This window comes from Diadema antillarum, unplaced genomic scaffold (genome assembly GCF_040938485.1).
Source record: "Diadema antillarum isolate AM-2024a unplaced genomic scaffold, OU_Dant_1.0 scf00000071, whole genome shotgun sequence".
Taxonomy (NCBI): Eukaryota; Metazoa; Echinodermata; class Echinoidea; order Diadematoida; family Diadematidae; genus Diadema; species Diadema antillarum.
In genome coordinates this window covers 8,662,104-8,684,168 of record NW_027270960.1, presented here as the reverse complement: position 1 = coordinate 8,684,168, position 22,065 = coordinate 8,662,104, and the positions used below count along the sequence as shown (strand labels likewise).

The 22,065-nt window shown below is 40.5% G+C and overlaps 1 pseudogene; it reads left to right on the top strand.

The window, feature by feature from the left end:
• LOC139717033 (uncharacterized) overlaps positions 1 to 9,667 on the top strand; it is a 350,657-nt pseudogene extending 340,990 nt beyond the window's left edge.
• The last annotated feature ends 12,398 nt before the right edge of the window (positions 9,668 to 22,065 follow it).

Sequence of the window (22,065 nt, the reverse complement as noted above, 5' to 3'; positions counted from 1 at the left end):
CTTAGAGATTTGGACTAAGCCTGTTTGATGTGGCTGCATGTCTCAGTGGACAAAAATGCTAATACTTACTTAAAACAAAAGGGAATAAAAGTGATAACTGTGTACAACATTTAGTTTTTCAGTCAATCAGGAAGTTAGATTGTCCAATCTTCGTAACTAATCTTTTGTTATCCTTGCGTTTGTCATGTGTTTTGGGTACTGCCATAAAGATGAACTTCACATGTTGTGAAATCATGCAGTGTTTTTATGTTGTCATTCAATGCTCCAGCCAGAAGACTGTGATTACAAGGTTAAAACCCTTGGTTTCCAAAAGAAAAAGACATTGCTTGATTATAAAAGCCATAAAGCATTTTCCTTGTAAACAAACTGACTATCAACAACACATATGAGTTGCTTTTCTTTTTGCATCATACACAACTGGATATTAAAGCAGTAGTATGACATTAGCCAGCCCTTATACCTTGATATCACGCTGCAATTTATCACACAGTTTACTGCTGGAAGCCAGTAGAGGGCGGTCTTGCAAAATGCGTGAAAGCACATGAAATGTTTGATTCTTTCAGAGTAGACGAAACAGTGCTAAGAGTGCACTCAAACTGCCTGGAAGTGCATAACATTGTCTTTTCATAGCAAATGAGTGAGTGTGTGTGAGAGAAAGAAAGAATGAAAGTTCAGAGAAGCATAACAAAACTTAATCTTGTCATAAATGTATCCAGAGACAGGGCTTGGACAATCCCTGAAGAGCTATCACAAAGCTACAAGTTAAATGAATTACTGTGATCCTACAATACGTGTATGCAAATACGCCGTGTACCAGGGCCAGGGGGTGGCTGAAATATGCAAGTAATTACATTACTGCTTGTAATAACATTATGTTAAGACAGGTTGTAACTGGCTGAAAGGTGTATGAACTTTGCGCATGCCATAGAATCGGAGGATCTGGTGTTTTTACCAGGAAGTGGCAGGAAGCCATCAAGGTTGAGGGTACTCTACTCCAGTGGATATCAAAAATGGCAAAAAAAAAAAGAAGAAGAAAAAAAACACATCAAATTTTAAAGAGACTTTTTTCCTCTTTTTTTTTTTTTGGGTGCTTGTATTAGGCTTGTCAACTCTTTGGCGAAGAGTGTCCATTCATTATCAGTGTTTTATAGAGCTAAACACCAATTCATGTGACCATTTACGGATATTGCTGCAAAAGAAAGGAAAAACATTGAGAAACCCAATGAGACAGGATTTAATGTGGTCTTCAAATGAGACTTGAACGTTTACCTGAAACCTTTGTGTGCGTGCGTGTGTTTATGTTTGTAGCTTCAAAGGTTTGTACATATTTGTTTTTCTGACATTTGGATTTCTCTTAAACTACTTACTCTTAGAATATCAGGAGAAAGAAACCATTTCTTGATAGATAATGGGTAACTTGGATGAATGGATCTTTCTTTTGTGTATTCATCTATTCTTTCTCTCAATGTTTTCAATTCATTCTAAAGAAATTACACACTATCAAATCAATTTTCTAGCTTCCTAATAATATATCAATATCATCTGAAGTTATGTCTGAACATGTGTTGTCTTCAAAAGCTATTGGTAAGTTAATTGTTGCTATTTCTCCCATTTTGCAATTCAGGCTCCAGGTTAGGCAGAAGGTCGAAACGGATGATAGAGAAGATGCACGAGACCATTGCCAAGCAACGCAACCAGGGCGACCTCACAGGGAAGCCAGCTGGTTTCTATAGCAACCACCAAGGCTTGTTCGAGCATGCAGGAAAGTATGGTCCGGGCGCGCTACCGCCGGCAGGTATGAACCATCCCGGAGGGCCCCACGGGCCAATGCTGGGGCACCACATGGCGGGCGGCATGGGTGGCATGCCCATGGGGGGTATGGGGGCCATGTATGGCCACATGGGTGCCATGCCTGGTGGCATGGGGGGCTTTCCCATGGCTGCCATGTTGGGTGGTGATGGACAGGTGAATCCCCAGGTTGTGATGGATCACATGCGCTCAATCTCCACCATCATCAAACAAGAACTTGAGCAGGGGGGCCACGACCCTTACACAGAGGTTTCCACTCCACCGGAGGGCTCGCCGCCGCCCGTTCACAGTCGACGCTCGTCCGTCGGCTGTTCGGACGGGTCAGCCACGATGCAGCAGAACGCCATGCAGTCTCCAACCATCACCAGCTTGTCAACGCCCTTCAGGCCCGGGGAGCAGCGTGGCAATAACAGTGTGGAACTGTATTCAGCCATTAAGTTACCCTCACCCGGAAGCACTGCCACCCAGAGGCAAGATGGGTCACCCAATGTGTGCGTGCCCAGCAAAGTGGATGAGGAATACCAGCCATGTGCGCGTCCCAACAGCCAACAGTCCGGGGAACCCACTGCCATGGAGGTCGATGAAAGCGCCTATAGCAAGCTGCCAATGTCAACCATATCCAAGATGCTGAGATCGGGTCAACCGGTCATTTTAATACCCAAAGATGTGTCCAGGGAAGAGAAATCACATAAAGACATTGTAATACCACCCAGTCCAACGGTAGTGGTAGTAGAGAATCAAAGAGAAGTAGACTCAGAGATGGCCGACGACCGGGACGATGACGACGAGAAGAGCACAAAATCAGATAGCAGAGATTCACCGTCCTCATCAAAATATGCACATCAGATGTCGTCGATGAAGCGGCGAAAATCCTTAGGTGAAGATTTCCCCATCCCACCGGGCAAACAGATGACCTCATTTCCGTCCATCCAGGGTCCTGGTGGCCAGTTCTTCTTGGGTGGGTCCTTCCCCCAGGGTATGCCGCCAGCATCGTTTCTCCCGTCACACTCACCTCTCAGCTCTCCGTGGTCACCCATGGCCATATCTCGACCAAATCTTGCAATTTCCGCGTCGTTCATGCCTGCATCCCCACCTCACATCACCATGACGAATCCCTTCATGGTGCCCAACCCCAAAATCCATGCGACACCCGTGGATCGGAAAAGCAACCACTCGCCGCTCAACCCCTGCAAGTCCCCGCAGACGCAGTCCCACGCCCGAGTGCGCTCACCTCCCGAACACGACAAGCACGACCACTCTCTACCCTCACCGTCGTTCTCCTCGCCCGCCCGGGGAGCGCGGTCCCCATCGTCGCCAAAGGAGGTGAAGCAGGTGAAGAAGGAGCCAGGTGTTCCCGACGAGCCTGACCCCAAGCCCCGCGGCGGGCTGCCGGAGTTCAACATGGACGAACCAATCACGGCCGAGATGAAGGCCAAGCTGCACAAGATCATCCACGATGTCAACAAGGTCTACCATGACACCTGCCACTACACCTTCAGGAGAATCAAGTTCCTCCGTGAGCGCTACTTCCCGCATCTAGGAGAAGATGAGGAGCTGAATGGAAGGGTGAGAACATGAATTGTCCCATAATGTACAGGCATTGATGGGATCATGATTTTAGCTTCAAAAGTATCAAAATCTGCATGGAATTCTCAGTGATAGGAGTTGATATACTCAGTGAACACCACCAAGTTTTCTATTTGATTTTCTTTATCAAAGATGAAAATCTAAAAAGGCAATAGACGGATTTGAAAAGCCCATTACAACAGCTTTTGGCACAGTTGGATAGCCTGTTTGTGCAGACATCGAGGTTTATAATTTGCTTTGAAAGAAGTTTGTTTTGATGTAATGTAACATTTGAAGAGTTAACTGATGGACATATGGCAGCATGTTTTGTTTATAGATCAATTGCATTATCCTAAAAGAGAACATGCATGAGTCTAACTCACGCAAATTTTGAAGAAATAGATGGTTGCTAAAAGAAAAACTTGGCAAGTTACTTCTTGTAAAGTGCATGGACACCTCAAGAGCTTCTCATTATGTCTCAGTGGCTTATAGAATCTACCACATACCTGCTCTTTCACCCTGCAGTTACACTCCAAGTACGACCATGACTGTAGCAAGTGTGACCCGCCCCCAGGTTTCCCCACCTCGCTGACCCCGCCCCGAGAGCTGGACCCGGCCGAGGGCGCCATCGATGGCCAGAGGATGTGGACCTTCTTCTCCAACAAGTTCACCAGCCAGATCACCCGCATCGTCAATTTCAGCAAGATGATCCCAGGCTTCAAGCAGCTGGATCGGGAGGACCAGATCACCCTCATCAAGACCGGACTCTTTGAGGTAGGGTTGCCCGGCAACTGGGAGAAGATAGCAGCTAACTTCAACTTGTGATTCATCCAGATTTCTCTTCATCTTAAGGCATGATGCTCTCAATTCTGAAACTTTGATGCCAGCTGCCATGAAATTGAATATGTTTGTAGGGCATGTTATATTTTACATCACACTGATTTGTCAGAAACAAAAAATTTGTACCCCCCCCCCATAAAAAACAAAAACAAAAATCCAACAACAACAGAGAGTACTTTTTCTTCCGGTAGCCATAGTGCAGTTAGACCTCTTCAAGTGGATTTGCTGGTCTTTGATTTTTAGCTCACCTGAAACAAAGGCTATTGCGATCGTTCTTCGTCCGGCGTCCGGCGTCCAGTGTCCGGCGTGCATAAACTTTTTACATTTTCATCTTCTTCTTGAAAACCCCATGACCAATTTTCACCAAACGAGGCAGGTAGCATCCCTAGGGAGTTAGGATCTCAATTTATAAAATGGGCACCATGTCCCACCCAGGGGACCCCCAGGGGGCCCCCAGGGGGCCCCCAACCCCCCAAAATTAAGGAATCTTTAAAAATCTTCTTCTCAAGAACCAGAAGTGATAGAGTTAAGTTAATACTATGAGTTAGTGCATTAATGACTGTAGTTCCAAGTTTGTTCATGGCAGATCCAGGGGTGCCCCCCCCCCCCTGCCCCAAGGGGGGGGGGGGGGGGGGGGGCACCCCTGGATCTGCCATGGGGCCTAAATTGCAATGGGGCCTAAATTGTACATTTTCATCTTTTTCTTGAGAACCTCATGACCTATTTTCACCAAACTAGGCAGGTAGCATCCCTAGGGGCATAGGATCTCAATTTCTTCAAATGGGCACAGTGTCCCACCTGGAGGGCCCCAAGGGACCCAAACCTCCCAAACCTAAGGAATCTTTAAACATCTTCTCTATAATCAGAAGTGATAGAGCTAAGTTAATACTATGAGTAAGTACATTAATGACTGTAGTTTCAAGTTTGTTCGTAGCAGATCCAGGGGTGCCCCCCCCCCTTTTTTTGCGGGGGGGGGGGGGAGATGGGGAGGTCCAAATTGGGGCCTAAATTGTACATTTTCATCTTCTTCTTGAAAACCTCATGATGGATGTTCACCAAACTATGGGGTTATGATCTCAATTGTTAAATTGGGCACCATGCTCCACCCAGAAAGGCCCCAGGGGGTCCCCAATCCCCCCAAATTAAGGAATCTTTAAAAAAATGCTCTTCTCTAGAACCAGAAGTGATAGAGCTAAAATTGATACTTATGAGTGGGGGGGGGGGGGGTCCGAATTTGGGCCCTAATTGTACATTTTCATCTTCTACTTGAGAATGCCTGGTCAAATTTTGGTAGAGTTGTGTGTAATTTAGATTAGTGACTGCTTGAAAGGTGAACTTGCGATACTCAGGTGAGCGCTAGACCCGCGCGTCTCTTGTTATATATGTATATATATATTTTTTTTTTCCATATGGGGGAGGGGATAAATTACATACTGAAGAGGATATTTACAACGTGGTTACTGGACAACTTTGCAGTGTGGAATTTTCATGCATTTCGCCCGACATCAAACCAGCGTGAAAATAAAAGCGTGTAAATGTTTTTACTTGTAATATAATGACATGTTATCTCTTTGATTTCGCGGAATAAAAAAAAACATGCAAAATTCAATACCAGACTAAGCATGAAAAATTACTCACATGAAAATTTCTACTTTTATAGTACTTCATGAGTTTAGATTCAAAGACCAGGATGCTATGCTACTGATTCTGAAATGGCACATACATAAATGCTCCCCAAGGAGCAATACATTTGCTCTCTGCCACATTGCAGTTGAATGCACAGAGCACTCTTATCTGAAGGAAAGTGCTTTGAAGTGATGTATCACTTGCCAGTGACTATTCCTCTTGCTTCCATTTCTTTGCTTCATTTTACTATCAATACATTACACACCACATCGAGCATGCTATTGTGTTGCTGGTTGGTTGTGTCAGCAACAAAAAATGAACAAAATTGATAGGTTGCATTGAGTGTAATCAGTACTAATCATCTTAATGCTTTGATCAAAGGAGACGTACAGGTGTACGGCTCACTTTACTGGCGTGAAGGGAAGTATTATGTGCATTTCTTTACAATGATGTGCAAAATAATGTTACCACCACCCTGCCCCCTCCCTCCCTCCCCCCCCCCCCCCCCCCCCATCAGCAACACAATGTAGTAGGTAGACATAATCATGTTTGGTTGCCGTGACAACCCACGTATCCTGCGTGCGTTAGCTGTCTTTTGCAGCTGCCTGGTGTACATTCTCCTGTGAAGAATTAATGCGCGAAGCACATCCCTAATTCAACGACACATTTCTTCAACACCTTGCCTGGGAGTTTATCCATGATGCCCTTGTCTGGTAAAGTGTCTAGTGGTTAGCTCAAGAGGGGAGGGTGGGAAGTTGGGGGGGGGGGGTGCTCTCTGGTGTCAGTCCAGTTGGTTTTGATGGTATGGCAGCCACCAAACCATCATTAACCCGTTGAGGGTGAACTGATTTTGCTATAACACACATTTCCCATAGACACCTGCTCGAGTGTAATCGGGACTAGTCTTCAACGGGTTAGAGATGTCTCATATTGTCTGCATTTTGGCAGACTGGTATCCAATCTAAGCATCCTTTGCAGTTCTCATTTCCAGTGTCTTAGATTCTGTGTGTAACAGAAATCCATGTGACAATATGAAACATACCCTGTTTGTCATGGAAGATTTCTCTCTCTCCATTGTTTGCTTAGACAGTGATATCCAGGCTAAAGTTTCATAGAAACAGTGTCTGTAGCATGTAGGTAATCAGGTTTTGAGAATTGGGATGTAGGTATAGAAGTGGTCATTGGATACCGGTATTATGGAGAGAGAGAGAGGAAAAAAAAAATTCTGTGTTGGCCCACAATAAAGTATGTAGACCAGAGCCTAGTGTGTGCAATATAATACGAAACAAGCAACTACAAGTTTGTTCAGCACACTGTTGGGATTTACAAATTAAATGATTCCTGTAATCAATCATAATTCCGTATGATATGGCTGCCAGATATACTCTAAATGATAGCCCTGTCTGGCAGAAGCATTTTAACCCGTTGAAGATGAATCCCGAGTATACTCAGGCAAGTGTCTATGGGAAATGTGTGTTGTAGCAAAATCAACCCGTCCTCAAAGTTTTACTGTAAAACGCGGAATTTTCGCGTGCATTTTAATTTCGTGAATTTCGCAAGCGCCAAGATTCCCGAAATTAAAATGCATGTGAAAGTTCTTGTCTACACTATATGCATTGAATTCCAGAGGCAGTTCGTGAAAATTTCATGCCGAAAAAAAGGCCGTCGGCTCCAATTCGCGAAAAATTCATGCCGCGAATATTTCATGTTTTACAGTAAGTCTGCTCTTCCATACATCACATTGTAGCCTGTTGTCTTCAGTGACACGACATTTGCACCTGCAACAGTTGCTCCGGTCGTATTTTCTCCAAGGACTTAGGGTTAGGCTTGTGATAGAGTTTGATGTGAGAATTAGGATTGAGGTTAGGGTTAGGGTTATTCATGTTTGTGGGTAGAAATTATGCTTGACTTAGCATGCAGATATTTCATGGGAACAATGGTCACAGGAGCAAATGTCATGGAACCGTTATCTTAGTGAGCAGGTGTTTTGTTGTAACCATTATCCCTGAAACTATTCTCTTCCCATTCCATCCACATCCATCTTTAGGTGCTGACTATACGCTTCTCCACTGTGGTGGACGTGGCCACCAACACGGTGCACTGGTGGACGACGGGGGACACCTTCAGTCTCATCGACGCCCACAAGATGCCCATGGGCAACCTCTTCGACCTCCTCTTCGACTTCGGACAGAGGGTCAACCGCATGATGCTGGACGACAGCGAATACGCACTCATGTCGGCTGTGGTCATCATGTCTGCAGGTATGGCTCCAAAACATGGAGTGTGGAACCAAGAGAGATGAAAGGCTCTAGATTTGTGGTCTCTGGGCCATAGATGCACTAATCCCATGTGCTTCAATTTCTTGTCATTACTTGGAACAACATCTATTATACAACACCTAAAAAAGATTCCTGCTATTCATTTGGTTGATTGTGACATGTGACATGCAGCTAAAAGTACCGTTGCAGGCTGAGGCTGTTGAGACGTGCACTTTTTGTCAAACAACTTTTGATATTGCATGGCTGACCTCGCCAATTTACATTGGCCCCCATGTTAGGATCATGATAAACTTGTAGTATTTGTTCCATTGCATGCCTTTGACGTCACAATATACTTACCTTTGTTGCGGGCACTCAATCAGTTGCAAGTGTACATTCAGTCACTCAGTTTACTGTCAGCAACTTCAAACAAGCGCTTTTGTGTACGATTGACTGGATTGCTCTGTACAACAATACAATGTACAACCATTCACCTTTCATGAAAAAATGGTGCTATTGCAGCACTAAATTCAGGAATTGGTTAGGTCCGCATCTGTTGACATCAGAGGTGTTGTATAAAACATGTCTAACATGTGCACATATGCATAAGGAATGAGTTTTGATAAAGCTGTAATAACATGATTCAGGTAGGCAATAACGAAAATATGAAATATTGGCCGAAAAGTTTTCCCTGGAAGTACTATGGTCTCAGAGCATACCCTATTGTGGGAGCTATGTAGTTTTTCATAAACAATTATTGACAAGCAACAAATTGGGCCACAGCAGTATCCAGTGATCTTCCACACGAGAGTGAATCTCATGCAGCTTGTTGAAAAAATATGATTGCTAGAGCACGATTGATCATCATGTAACATTCCACCTACCCTACTGAATGGGGGGGGGGGGGGGGATTTCAGAAATAAAAGTTGTATGCATATGATTATGAAATTATTTTGCATGCTTGATCTCAAAATACTCCAAAGCAACTCGCTATCCTACCGAAACAAATAAGTTTCCGGGTAGACCCTTTCAATGTACTGTAAGTAAATTCAAAATGGTGGAAGATGAATTTTGAGCCCTTGTGAGCACTATGTTGGGACAGAGGTCATTCATTTCTCTTTCTCCCTTTGCCTCCACCTCCTCCTTCTCCCTCTGGTCCTGTCATCCTCAAAGATCGTCCCGGCCTGAAGAACCGCAAGCTGATCAAGGAGGTACAGCTGGACCTGCTCAAGGCGCTGCAGCTTGAGATCAGCGACAACCATCCCGAGGACGACCAACTACTTTGCCCGCCTGCTCACCACCATTCCCAAGCTGCGTGAAATCAGCCCAGAGCACACGCGCCGCCTCATGGACCTCAAGATCCAGCAGCCCGGCGTCAGCTTCCCACCTCTCCACGCGGAGATCTTTGACCTGGACAAGGAGGAAAATACAGATACTAGCTAGCCAGCATGGTGATGCTACCTTCCCACCAAGAACAGAACACATTGCGACTCTGTTTTTCCTTCTTTTTATTTCTTTTCTTTTTTTAAACAAATCTATAGTCCTCTTTCTTGTGGCCATTTTTTATTTCCAGGGAGTCATTTGAAAACTTGTCGTAGAAATGTTTGGTGAAAGAGATGTACGCAGCCATTTGTAGTGAGCTGGAGATGCAAGCGACATTTGTGTAACAATACTCTTTTGAGAAAACTGCAACGGCTTTTTGCAGGGTAAACAGGGTCAACTTCGTGCCCGTCCATCTCCAGCCAGATTTCTACTCCGCGGATGAGTGACCGGAGAATGAGGAGAAGTTTTGCAAACTGTTTGCGGGTCAATGTGTCCAGATTTTGGAACTGGTGCGGTGGGCAATTAAAGTCGTAATTTTTTTTTAGGTACGTGTAGTATGACCGCTTTAGCAGCATTATGACAACGCATGTCAGCAAGTGTGAGATCAGAAGTTTTCCCTTCTTTATCATTTTTGTAAATGGTCCTTGGACCAGTCCCAAGTACATGGGAAGCTTAAAGTACAAAGCACTACAAGAGGTTTTGATCAGTGCAAATAAAACAAAAGAAAATCTAGGAATTTACATGAAATGACAAGACTCAAAATTTCCGTAAGCCAAGGCTGAGATAGCTGTCGATGTTAACGAAAATCAGATTTCAGTCGACCCTGCCTAAGTATCCTCTCCATCAAAGTTACTTTACAGAGACTTTTGAATTTTCAAACAAGGCATTAAGTTTACAACCTTACGCACCTACTGATAAGAACTGTATCTCTCACTGTTGCTATTAAAAGTGAGTAGTGTGTTGACCAAGAGAGAAAGAACGAGATTTCATAAGCATTGTGGCAGACAAAATGAAATAGCATTCTGAAATGATCATGCCATAGTGCATAGGTGTGTGAAATCTAAATTAATCTCAGTAATACAGGTGACCTGTGCAGATTGGCTGACAAAGTTTATATATATACCCCAATACTCCCAATATCTTGAGAATGAACCCTTTATTTTCATACAGTGCTAGATGTAGTGGCAAGAAAATATTAGATGTATGTCATAACCCTGTAGATCTCTTCACCCATTTTTACTCTAATTTGTACGGGTTTCTCCCAAAAAAATTTCTGACAAAAAAAGGCTGATTGTATCATATGAAATGTTACAAGGACAATTTGATTTTGTTGTGTTTGTTCTAACATGAAGCTAATGATTGGCTGCTTACTGTGATCAGAACAAGGAAAGACTAATCCAAATGTGTGTGAAAATAACATGCTTTTATGTGCGTAGTTGGATTTCTTTTCTTTTTTTTCTCAAAGGAAACCAGGGTCTTTTTTGTGGTAGGAAAAGGAGATGTTAAAAAGGAAAAAAAAAAAGCCTTACGAGTTACATCTTTGTGATGGTATGCGTTGCAACTGGCTTTATACAGAGATGCATTTCTAAAAAAACAAACAAACAAACAAAAAAACTGGCACTGGTGGTGACCAATCAGAACTCAAATGTTGTGATTAAGGTTTCTGAGGTTGTCTAATTGCACCAACAACAACAAAAAAATCTTTTGGCTGCTAAGCGGAATATGCATGGGTCATGTTCCTGGGCAGAATTGTACGTGCATTCTGCTCCATTTTTGTGGCTGTTTGACAAGTTTCTTGCAAATCTGTCAAAAAATACTGAGCATCGCTTCTAAACAATGAGACTTTATTTTAGTGATCAGAAGCTGACATGATATGTAGGCCTAAAAGTGCACGAGGCAGCACACGACAATTTTTGTGAAAGCTGACATTCTTGATGCCCTGATGGTATATAAAGGAGAGTACAACTCGGTCCCTTCACCCATTTTGCTAACATACGATCTTTGGAGCTTAATTAGAGACGAGCCGCTCACTATTGCAGAGTATGTTGCCATAGAATACAGAGCAAAAGCGAGATTCCCCTACGAGGAATTGGCAATTCTAAGGAATTATTATTATTATCTTTTTATTTTTTAAGCAGCGTTCATACAATCAACTCTTTAGAGTGTCTCACCTATGATTAGTCACCTTGTAATCGAAATGTATTTCTATCTCCAGTTTGAAACTGGAGTATAATGAATCAAGGACTTTGAACATTAAAAGGAAAGAAGGTGAACATTTTAGTATATTTATATATTTATATATATACCACAGAGATATTTCGCATATACTGCCACTTCTGAAATCAGACAAATTTCCACTAACATGGAGAAATTGTGAGATAAAGAGAGAGAGGAAAAAACTCAAAAAAACTCAATGTTCTGTTTGCCACTGATACTTTATACTGGATTGAACACACCGAGTGCCAATTAGGCTAGCTACGCCAGCATCAACTGAAATATGAATTGTATGTAGCTTAATTTGTAGTATGTGGGATTCCTTTATTTTGTTTTTTCTTTGTTAGTTTGTGACTACCACTTGGCTCAAGAGCCTGTCTGATGCAAATACGTGTTTAAAGGAAAATAATTGAAATAAAAGCTGTTGAAAGTTTATCAGCGTAACTGTGTTCGTAAAAACCACAAGCTAGTTTAACTAGATAACACTTTGTAACTTGGTGTTGTAAAAAAAAAGAAGAAAAGAAACAGAAAAAAATTGAAATACTATGTTAAAAGTAGCTAAGCTAATGAATGCTTCCCTTGTAAGATGCAAAAGCAGACAGTAATACAAATTATTTCCTACGTTTATCAATTGAGATGCTTGAGTTGCGTGATGACATGATGTGATTAGTGTATTGTTCTGAAAAGGTATGTAACATGCATCTGGCCAGGATGTATGTGAGACTTTAAAGAAGCAACCTGTTTAGTCCTTCAGTCTCTGTGTGCAGCGTCACAATAGGATGTTCACGTTAAAAATGCTGCGCACAAGTGTGAGAAGCCGTGACCCTTTTGGTAGCCAAGCTAATGCCAGAAGCCGTTCTAAACACTGTGGTCAGTTGACTTTTGTGTGTAGTCTGTCTTGAAATTGTTATACAAGTGTCATAGATACAAGAAGTGTTCGTGGCAATGAATTCCCTCATGTTTACTTTCATTATAAAACTTTAGATGCCAAATGTCATGAAAGGCGGGATGCAACAGCACGCTTTGGATTTTTTTTTTTTTTCGGGGGGGGGGGGGGGGGGGGGGTCGGGGTGCTGTAAACTTATTGGTAGGGTGGGATGGGTTATATTGTACATTTCCCCTTGAGAATTTCTTGTTTCATGCAGTCCATGTTGCCTGAAGTAATACTTTTTGCTTATTGTCATCACCCCACCCAGCATTATGTAGAGGGCAAGGGGGAAGCTAAGGAGGCATTGTTGCAACTCATCTGAGTGTTTAGGAGAAAGAACACTGGCATATCCACCTGACTGCAAACCATGTTTCCACATTTTTGCAACAAAAGTCTTGCGCTCCAATTGATCCTCCATCCTGCATACTGCTATTCTTGGATCAATTATGTGATGCAGCCAGAATTCAATTTACAGTGTACTTCAGTCACATACTTTGTGCTTAAACACCTGTTGAATGCAATGCTTGCTCCTTTTGAGCTAGACACCCCCCCCCCCCCCCCCCCCCGCACCCAAAGACTTATACGAGTTTGATGCTTGATGATAATCTTTTTTTTTTTTCTTTTTCTTTTTTTTGCTGTATCGATAGCAAGGTCTTGTCTACATCGCTTTGAATTCCTCACATATTTCTCATCTCATCCCCACCCACAAGTGGACTGCATTCTTGTTAGCTGCTCATTATATGCAATAGGGACTGGTGATTTCATGAACGTGTGAGCGTTTGCTATGCCTTGATACTTGTACGTGTCGTCGGTTGTTCGTGAGAGCACAAATTTATCAACATACTGCCACAATCCTCAGAATCAGAAATAGAACATGCCATGGCTGTAACCTTGGCTGCTATCTGACAGTAGATGGCGCTGTATCACCTCTATTCCCAGACATTCACTGTGTAGTCCTTTGGTCTGACGAACAATATGAGTTGAGATGTAGTATGCTACTTATTCCTAGCCTTTTGTACACAAAGAACATGAGAGGTAGTTTTTCACTTCATTACCAAGTTCAATGATAAGAGATCTTCCTCTATTTACCATTTTCTTTGCTGAAGTGTTTCTTGGTAGATTTTCTCTGGGCTATAAAAACTGTTGACTTGAGGGGGGTGGATGGGTTAATCATCTTGTAGGTGATTATAGCATTGAAATGGGGACCCTGGATCTGCTTCTTCCTTTGGAGGATTTTTCAAGAGATGTCAAGAAATTGTTGTAGTTGGTGTCTTGAGTTACATGTCGCTCAGCGTGTGGCCTGGGCGGAAGGAAGCAAGTTTGTCTAGGGTTTCTCGATTGTTGTTCAGTCATGTGGTGGAGAAACAAGAAATCTGCCATGTGGGATCACACCAAACTTACATACTGCCACTATTTGTCCATCCTCTTAAGTGTATATTGCCTATGCGCTCAAAGAAAAATAAATGCAATATGTTTGGAATTTAAAACAAATCAGTAAGTAATGCATCTCATTTTAAGAGGATAAGAATCAATGAAGCCACCCTGGAATCATGGGATTGATTGTGCTGATGCCAAGCTGTTCATTGTTTGTGTATTTTAAAAAGGAGAAAAAAACAAACAACTCAATTCTAACAACTGTGCACCTTTGGTCACTGGCAGCCAATGTATATTATGTATCTGAAATATACTCTCAGGCATTTTCACAGTTTAGTGTATAGTGGATGTAGAATTGGAAACAGTGTGATAAGAAAAAGAAAATGAATAAATTCTTTGTGATCTGTATGTATATATGAATATCACAACATTTTGCCACCTGTTTGTGACACTAGGATAATACTACCGGTCAATGTGTGTTACTTGTATAATCATGGGGAAAATAATCTTTTTTTTTTTCTTCTTCTTCTTTTGTACAGCAAAAAGTTTATGTCAAAATGCATAATGAAAGAGGGGGAGGCTGGTGTGTGAGACATTTTCTCAGTGTACTAATGACATGTTTCTTTGCACTTGACCAGCGTGAACCTTCTTGCCATTCTGCAAGAGTTGTGAATAGTGTAGCTGTACAGATCGCCCTCGCTTGTCCACTTGTAGTCAGTCGGGTGGTCACTGTATATTTGGTCGCTTTATTCTGCCATCAATGTAAGAATCAACCTGTATTTTTGCATCTTCTGCCTATTGTATGATGTCATCATATGTGTATACTGCCAGACACTATGAGGAGAATGAGAGAAGCATTACAAAAAAACAACAAAAAACAGTGTAAATTTACTGATATCACGATAGAAATGAATACGAGGATGAGAAGTTAATCAATGCGTTTACCTCAGTCATGTATAGAATTTTAAAAATGTAAGGCAATTTGAATATGAGCCCTGTGTTCCAAAGCAAAATGTTTTGTAATGTTTGCTGACTGTCTGATGATGAACTTTACATATTAGGACTATGGTGAATGCTAGAGAACATTTTGCTTGTGGTAAAGTGGAGATGTGTGTATTATTTCATTGTTCATGTTCACATTTGGTATACAGTGATTTGTGTCGTGTTCACCACATCCTTGGGATTGCATTTGAATATTAAGAAAAGAAATGGACATGAAACTAATTTTGACTAAAACAGCTGAAATTGTACGACGTAAAAGACGTATTACAAAACATGTAAACTGTGAAATGTATTTTCCTATGCATGAATTTAGTGCATATTAATGTCTGCAGTTTGTTTAGATTTTTGTGTACCCTGGGTTGTGAGTAATCTTGATTTCTGTTTCTTTATGTTATATATCAAAGAGAGACGTTTTTGTTGCCATTGGTTTCATCTTGATACATCTCTAGGTTTGTAAGAGAGATTCCCCTTTGCTGTTGTCTTTTTTGTAAATACTCATAAAACTTTGAATCTCTATTTTAAGTCTGTGATGAAATCAGTGGTTTCTGAAATAATTGTGTTAAAAATTGCGATTGTGTTGTGTGTTGGCATATTTTCTCTTGTCACAAAAAAGTGAAATATTACATGCAAATGCAACAAGCATATTTTTTGTCTGTATGTAGTTATGTGAAATGGAAAAGGAAGAAACCTTTGTAATGTCGTTGTATTTGATTTTCCATTGACTAAGCAAAGTTGATGAGAACTCCATGCTAAGGGTATTTACTGTCCTTTAAATGTCTTACGTCCAGCCTGTATAAGTAATAAATGACCTGCGCCTTGTGACCAGTAGATTTATGAGAACATTGTTCAATCATTGTTTCACCTGGAAAGGCTAAAGGAGGTGGAGGGGTCCTGGACTGGCATTAATATCACTCCTACAAAACTAAACCTTGTATGTTTTCTCCACTCCAGCAAGCGCATGATACAATGTTTGTTTGTAGTGGACATTTGAATCAATACAAATGACCAGCAGAACAGAAATACTCGCGTCCTGTACCTTCGTTGCACCAGCAGCGTGCTATACGGAGCGAACGTGTTTCCATCTGTAGTCGAGCTCTGATCTCAAAATTGTGAGCAATAGTCATTCAAAACTGGGCACATGCAAGCAAAAGCACTCATTCAATATCTCTTCCCTTGAAAGAAATGTTTAATGGAAGAAGGCCTCACCTAGCAGCCTACACAATTTGAACCACAGTATCATCCATGTGTCCCTGTGCCTTGGGAAGCACCGATCATGTTGTCAACTGCTGCACGTTCCATAAAGTTTTGAAATGGATGCTGGCGTCTTCTTTCATACCAGGCAATCTCTGAAGACTCAAACATCAAACTATTGCCAACCCCTCCCATCCTGTGGATTAAGTGTCTTTTCCAGAAATCAATTAATGGCAAAATATTGTTGAAATTAGTAAGAATTTGAAGTGTGTAAAGTATTCCTCTGTAATGCAATTTATTTATATTCAAGTGAGTCGGTGAAATGACATAGTAACGTCAATGGAGACAATTAAAAATAATGCATCTAGAGAATATTTTCGATACAGTTGTAAACAAGCGCATGTTATGTCGACAATCAACCACAATGCTGTGATATATGTGGCAGTGCGCCCTCTGTCTGTGGAGACTTGCCAGGATGTTGGGAGATGATACTGAATTCCACGCTTCTGAGAGAGAACCATTCTTGAGTTTGAGCTTAATGGGAAAAAGTGGATACCAAGTGGATGGACACCAACAAGGGTTGGGTGTGGCCGACCCATGGGTGTGGCTGACCCATGGGTGTGGCTGATCTATGGGTGTGGTCAACCCATGGGTGTAATATCAGGAGGTGAAAAGCTATTTACTGTGATTGTTGTACCAGAATCGTCTGTCTATCTTCTCGGTGATACCCCCTTCTGTTGCATCAGTGCAAGAAAAAAAAAATCTTGAGTCATGTTGTACTTGGAAAGTCCAATTTTCATTAAAGAGTGATGATATTAAGCTCACAGATTGGTCTGTCTCTTTGATTCTTTGACCTGGGCCCTGTTTTTCGAAGAGTTAAAATTGATTATATAGTTGATTTCAACTGTAAGTCTATGGCAGCCTGTGTGGTAAGAAAATTTAAAATCAATTTTATCTTTTGATAAAACGGGGGCCCAGATGAGTGGACGAAAGACTCTATGCCTGCTGTATGATCTCCATAAAAATCATTCCCAGGCAGCGAAACTTTGGCAGAAAACAATCTTGGAATACAAGCAATGCATATGTTTTATTTTGGATTTTTTTTTTTTGGGCGTATGTGTATGTGTGTGTGTGTGTGTGTGTGTGTGTGTGTGTGTGTGTGTGTGTGTGTGTGTGTGTCTTTGTCATGTGTCTTTGTCATGCCCTTGTCTTTGTCCAGTTGTTCAAATGTAGTTCAGTTTATCATTTCCGAGAAAACATGAACAAAGTTTATTTCATTTTGTCCCTTTCGAGTTACACAGAGAGTAAAATAAAATTTAAAGGATTCTCACTGGATGACCATCACAACTACGCACACAATAATGTCCCGGTCACAGTGACATGACATTTGCTCCTGTGACAATTGCTCCTGTCTGTAATATTTTCTCCAAGGACTTACAGGGTTAGGGTTGTGATAGGGTTTTAGGTTTAGTTTGATACGAGGATTAGGATTAGGGTTAGGGTTATGTTGGTGGGTAGAATTTGTGTCTGGCTTACATTTGTAGCATGTAGATATTGCATGAGAGCAATGGTCGAAGGAGCCAAAAATTTTAATGTCATGAAGCCCTTGTCTCATCTGTTTACCAGGGCCTGATTCTGAACAGGTTTTGGTCTCTGAGCACATAGACACATCAAGGTACAGGGTCTTGTGCCTGCAGCGATACACTGCTTTAAATCAGTAATATCTCCTGCCTGCATTGTTGTTTTATGTCATAGTCCTGTGTGTAATAGATGCATTGATAAGAGATTTTTCTCATTCACCAGTGTGTTTGTGTGTTATAATCTGCTCTTCACTCAAAGATAGTAAGGCAATAGGGGCAATTTCAAAAGAATGTTGTAAGAGCAGACATTTTTAAGCAAGTATTTATTTATTTATCTTTTTTTTTTAGCACCCAGCAGGACAAGATGAATTTTGCATGTTTTTATTTCTCCGGAATCAAACCATTAAAGTGTTTAAAGCATTAAAGTATGCTTTTAATTTGGAGCTAGTTACTGGCCTCACAAAATGCACAGAAATATCCACTTTTACAGTATATTGTATTGGGTGAATGGATGGATGGGAGGAATGATGGATAGAATAAGAGATAATTATATAGATAAACAGACAGACCAAAAATTCATTAGATAGAGAGATATACAAACAGATACTGTATACACTGAATATTTCGGAAGGTTTTTATTTTCGCGAATTTCGTGATTCGGGTGCTATTCGTGAAGTTTAAGACACGCGAAAAGTAATGACCCTGATCCCGATATGAATGTGATGCACACATTATACATTTCTCCGTTCAGTACAGTACTCCACGATCACGAATTTACACACTGGCGAAATCGTCGGGAAGTCCTGTTTCGTGAAAATTTAGACTCGCTAAATATATGGCGTGTACAGGAGTTTGACAGATACACAAGTACATAAATATTTATATATTATATATATAGTGTGTGTGTGTGTGTGTATATATATATATATGTAAATATATATATATATATATATATGTATATTTATGTCTATTATACACATACATACATACATGAATATAATCAATGTATCTAAATCAACATATATATTCAAATATTCCTAAAAAAAAGATGAAAATATTTATATACTGTATATTATATAAGTGTGTGTGTGTAGATATAGATTTATTTATATACATATAGATATATGTATGTATATTCTTATATATGTATACATTCATGTTCATTCGTACTATATACAGACATTTAATACGCAATGGCACATCTCTAGTGACACTGATGTCCTCCTACACACACACACACACACACACACACACACACACACAACAGTAAATAAATAACAATTTACACATGACACATTATCATGTTTGTCAATACAGGGAAACTGCATATTTTATAACTGGCATCTTGTTATCAATGTGCAAAAAAAAAGAGACCAGCTAAATAATATAGCTGTGTAATATCAGAATGGATGGCTTCACCTTGTTAAAAGTGGTACTTCGTTGTAAGCCAGCTCATTGTAACAGGGGTTCCCGCGTGTACATGTAACAAAATGTCATTCTGCATGTGGTTCTGTGGCCTGCGCAGGGTGCGCAGCGCATTACTGTGTAAACATGTACACGGCAAAACAATATATTTCATGAAGATCACCTGTAGATTCGTTAATTTGCAAAGTTGTGATTGATAGTCTGTGGTATTTTCTACTGAGCTATTACGGGACAGCATGGGTAGACATCCACTTCGAAGGAGGATTATAATTACTCATTCAACACTTCAACAGACAGAATGGCCCAAATTCATGAAGGTGGTACAATTGAAACCATGGGTTAAACCATGGACAATTTGTATGGAGTGCCAAGTGTCGCATGGCCTATTTTGTAATGAAATCAGTCATTTCGTCGACTAAATGTTGTCATTTCGTTATGAAATGATCGTTTTGTAATGAAATAGGCCATGCGACGCTTGGTGCTCCATACAAATTGTCCATGGTTTAAACCATGCTTTCAATTGTACCACCTTCGTGAATTCGAGCCATTTAGTGACTATGCCTCATTCACTTCTCAACCTGTTACCAAGAGTAGATAGTGAACACTCGAGTACAGTTCTTTGAAATTTTACGTGCCATTTTATTCTCTTAGAATCTGATGTACAAGTTGTTTTTGGAAACAAACATTTTTACACATATTTTCATTTCATATCGGTGTCACAATAAAGTGCTGCCTTTCGCAATACAGTGCATTGATTTTTTTTTAAAACACTGTAGCATATTTTCCATGACTACTAAATTACCACTGTGACTTGTTCCTAACCACTTCTCTAAACTAAGGGTACATAAAAGTGCATTTCTTTGTTCCGTACCAATCACTCTTTCATCTTCTCTCATTGTTTCTCTCTCCCTCTCCCTCTCTCCCTATCTCGTTCTTTCTCTTTCTTTCTCTTTCTCTTTCTTTCTCTTTCTCTTTCTTTCTCTTTCTCTCTCTCTCTCTCTTTCTCTCTCTCTCTCTCTCTCTCTTCTCTCTCTCTCTTTATCTTTGTTATTCTTTGGATTCAGCATCAGCTTGTACTGCTAAAATGTTACACTTGCAAACACCAAAAAATAAAAAGGAAAAGATCAGATGTGTATTAAAGATCATAAATATTGCACCTTCTCAACAACATGGACTCAGTGGCTTAAATTACAAGGTAAGAATTTTAACAAAATTCACTTCAGTGACATTTGATGGCAAAAAAAGAGAAGAAGTATATATAACTCTGAGAGAGTCAAAAGCTCACTCTGCGTATTGCACAATATTTATCATCCCTTAAAGACTTGTGTCTCTGCAAAGCAGCAATATGTGATGAAAAAAAAATTCTAATAATGGATACGGCGAGTTGATATGTAATCATTAAAAGAGACTGCAAATTCTCTCTTTTTATCCCCAAACCTAATAATTATTCACTATCTGGCTGAGAGTTTGCCCTAATTGATGGCCCGATTTAATAAAATAATATCGTGTCAAAATGTCGAAAAACAAAACATCAACACAAACAAAGCTGGGGGACAGCCTGAACAATTCATACAACCATTGATGTGATTACCGTTTAGGTTGAAATAGGTAATGTTCAGTCAAAAATAAAAATAAATAAAATAATGTCCAAACTAGACTTGCCAGTAATAGGCTGCTAAACATGACAGGAAAATGGGATGGAGATGGAAGATTTACATTGTTTTTAAAAGCTCATAACCATTTAGTATGGCACACATGTCAGTAACATTGTGGGTTGGACTGTTTCAAATCTTTATCTTTACCAACAATAACCAAGGAGATTTCTTGTTTGCTAGTTTGGTCCATCCACTATATTATGTAGTACGTCACTTGATCACTCCCTTGTTAATACTCCCATTACATTTGAATACCACACACTGCACGATGACTCAAGACACTGGACTTTAGAAGAATACAGCTACACAGTGTCCTACCGAAATGAGTAGAAAATTTTCAGAAAAATCTAGCATATTCTATTAAGCTGCCCGGCACAAGCTGATAATGACGACTGTAACAAAACACACAAATCATATAATGTCTACTTTAATATCTATATTTCTGTTCAACTGAGTGACTTCACTTATTAAAGAGCTCTGCAAAGAGCATTCAAGCTGAATTCAAAAATAATTTAGAATTACAAAAATATTCGATATATCTCTTCCCATTGACTTAATTGGCAAAGTGGTGTGGAAGATTGTTTATCAATTCTTCATCACCACTCCTATGGGCCTACACCTCATGAGCTATGTACAAACCATCTTTATAACTTAGTCCAATCCTTTCTATCTACACTATATTCAGATATATACACAGCACGAGTTGGACTGACACATTTTGCACTTGTATCAGAAAAACAAAAAACACAAAACACAAATCTAATGTTTTATCTTCCTGAATTTGCCTCACACAAATGCAGAAAGGTGGTGGACGGTTAGGGCATTTGGTATACTCATCTGTTTCGATGCCTGGGCCAAATTTACAGAGCACAGTGGGTCTTTTTTGTTTTGGTTTTTTGTGTTGCTGTGGTTTGTTTTTTTGTGTGTGTTTGTGTGTGTTTGTGTTTGCACAAGCAATCATTATCCCGAATCTATCAGCATAGAATGACAACTTTTCTTTATGTATTACTAACAGTTTTTGCTACATTAAGTACTTTGTCGCCTTCAGCAGTAAAGGACTTTGGAAAAAATGAAGTGGAAAATCTGGCATACGAGGGAAAGTAGGCAGCTAAACCAGCAACATCCCCTGATTTCATTAAATGTAACAAGATCCACTCAATTACTGCATTTTCTTTCACATACACCAACCAGCTGCACTTTTATCATGCACCATGTACATGTTTAATGCACTAAGTGGGTTTTCTTTGAATGCAAGGACAGTTGTAAGAGCAAAA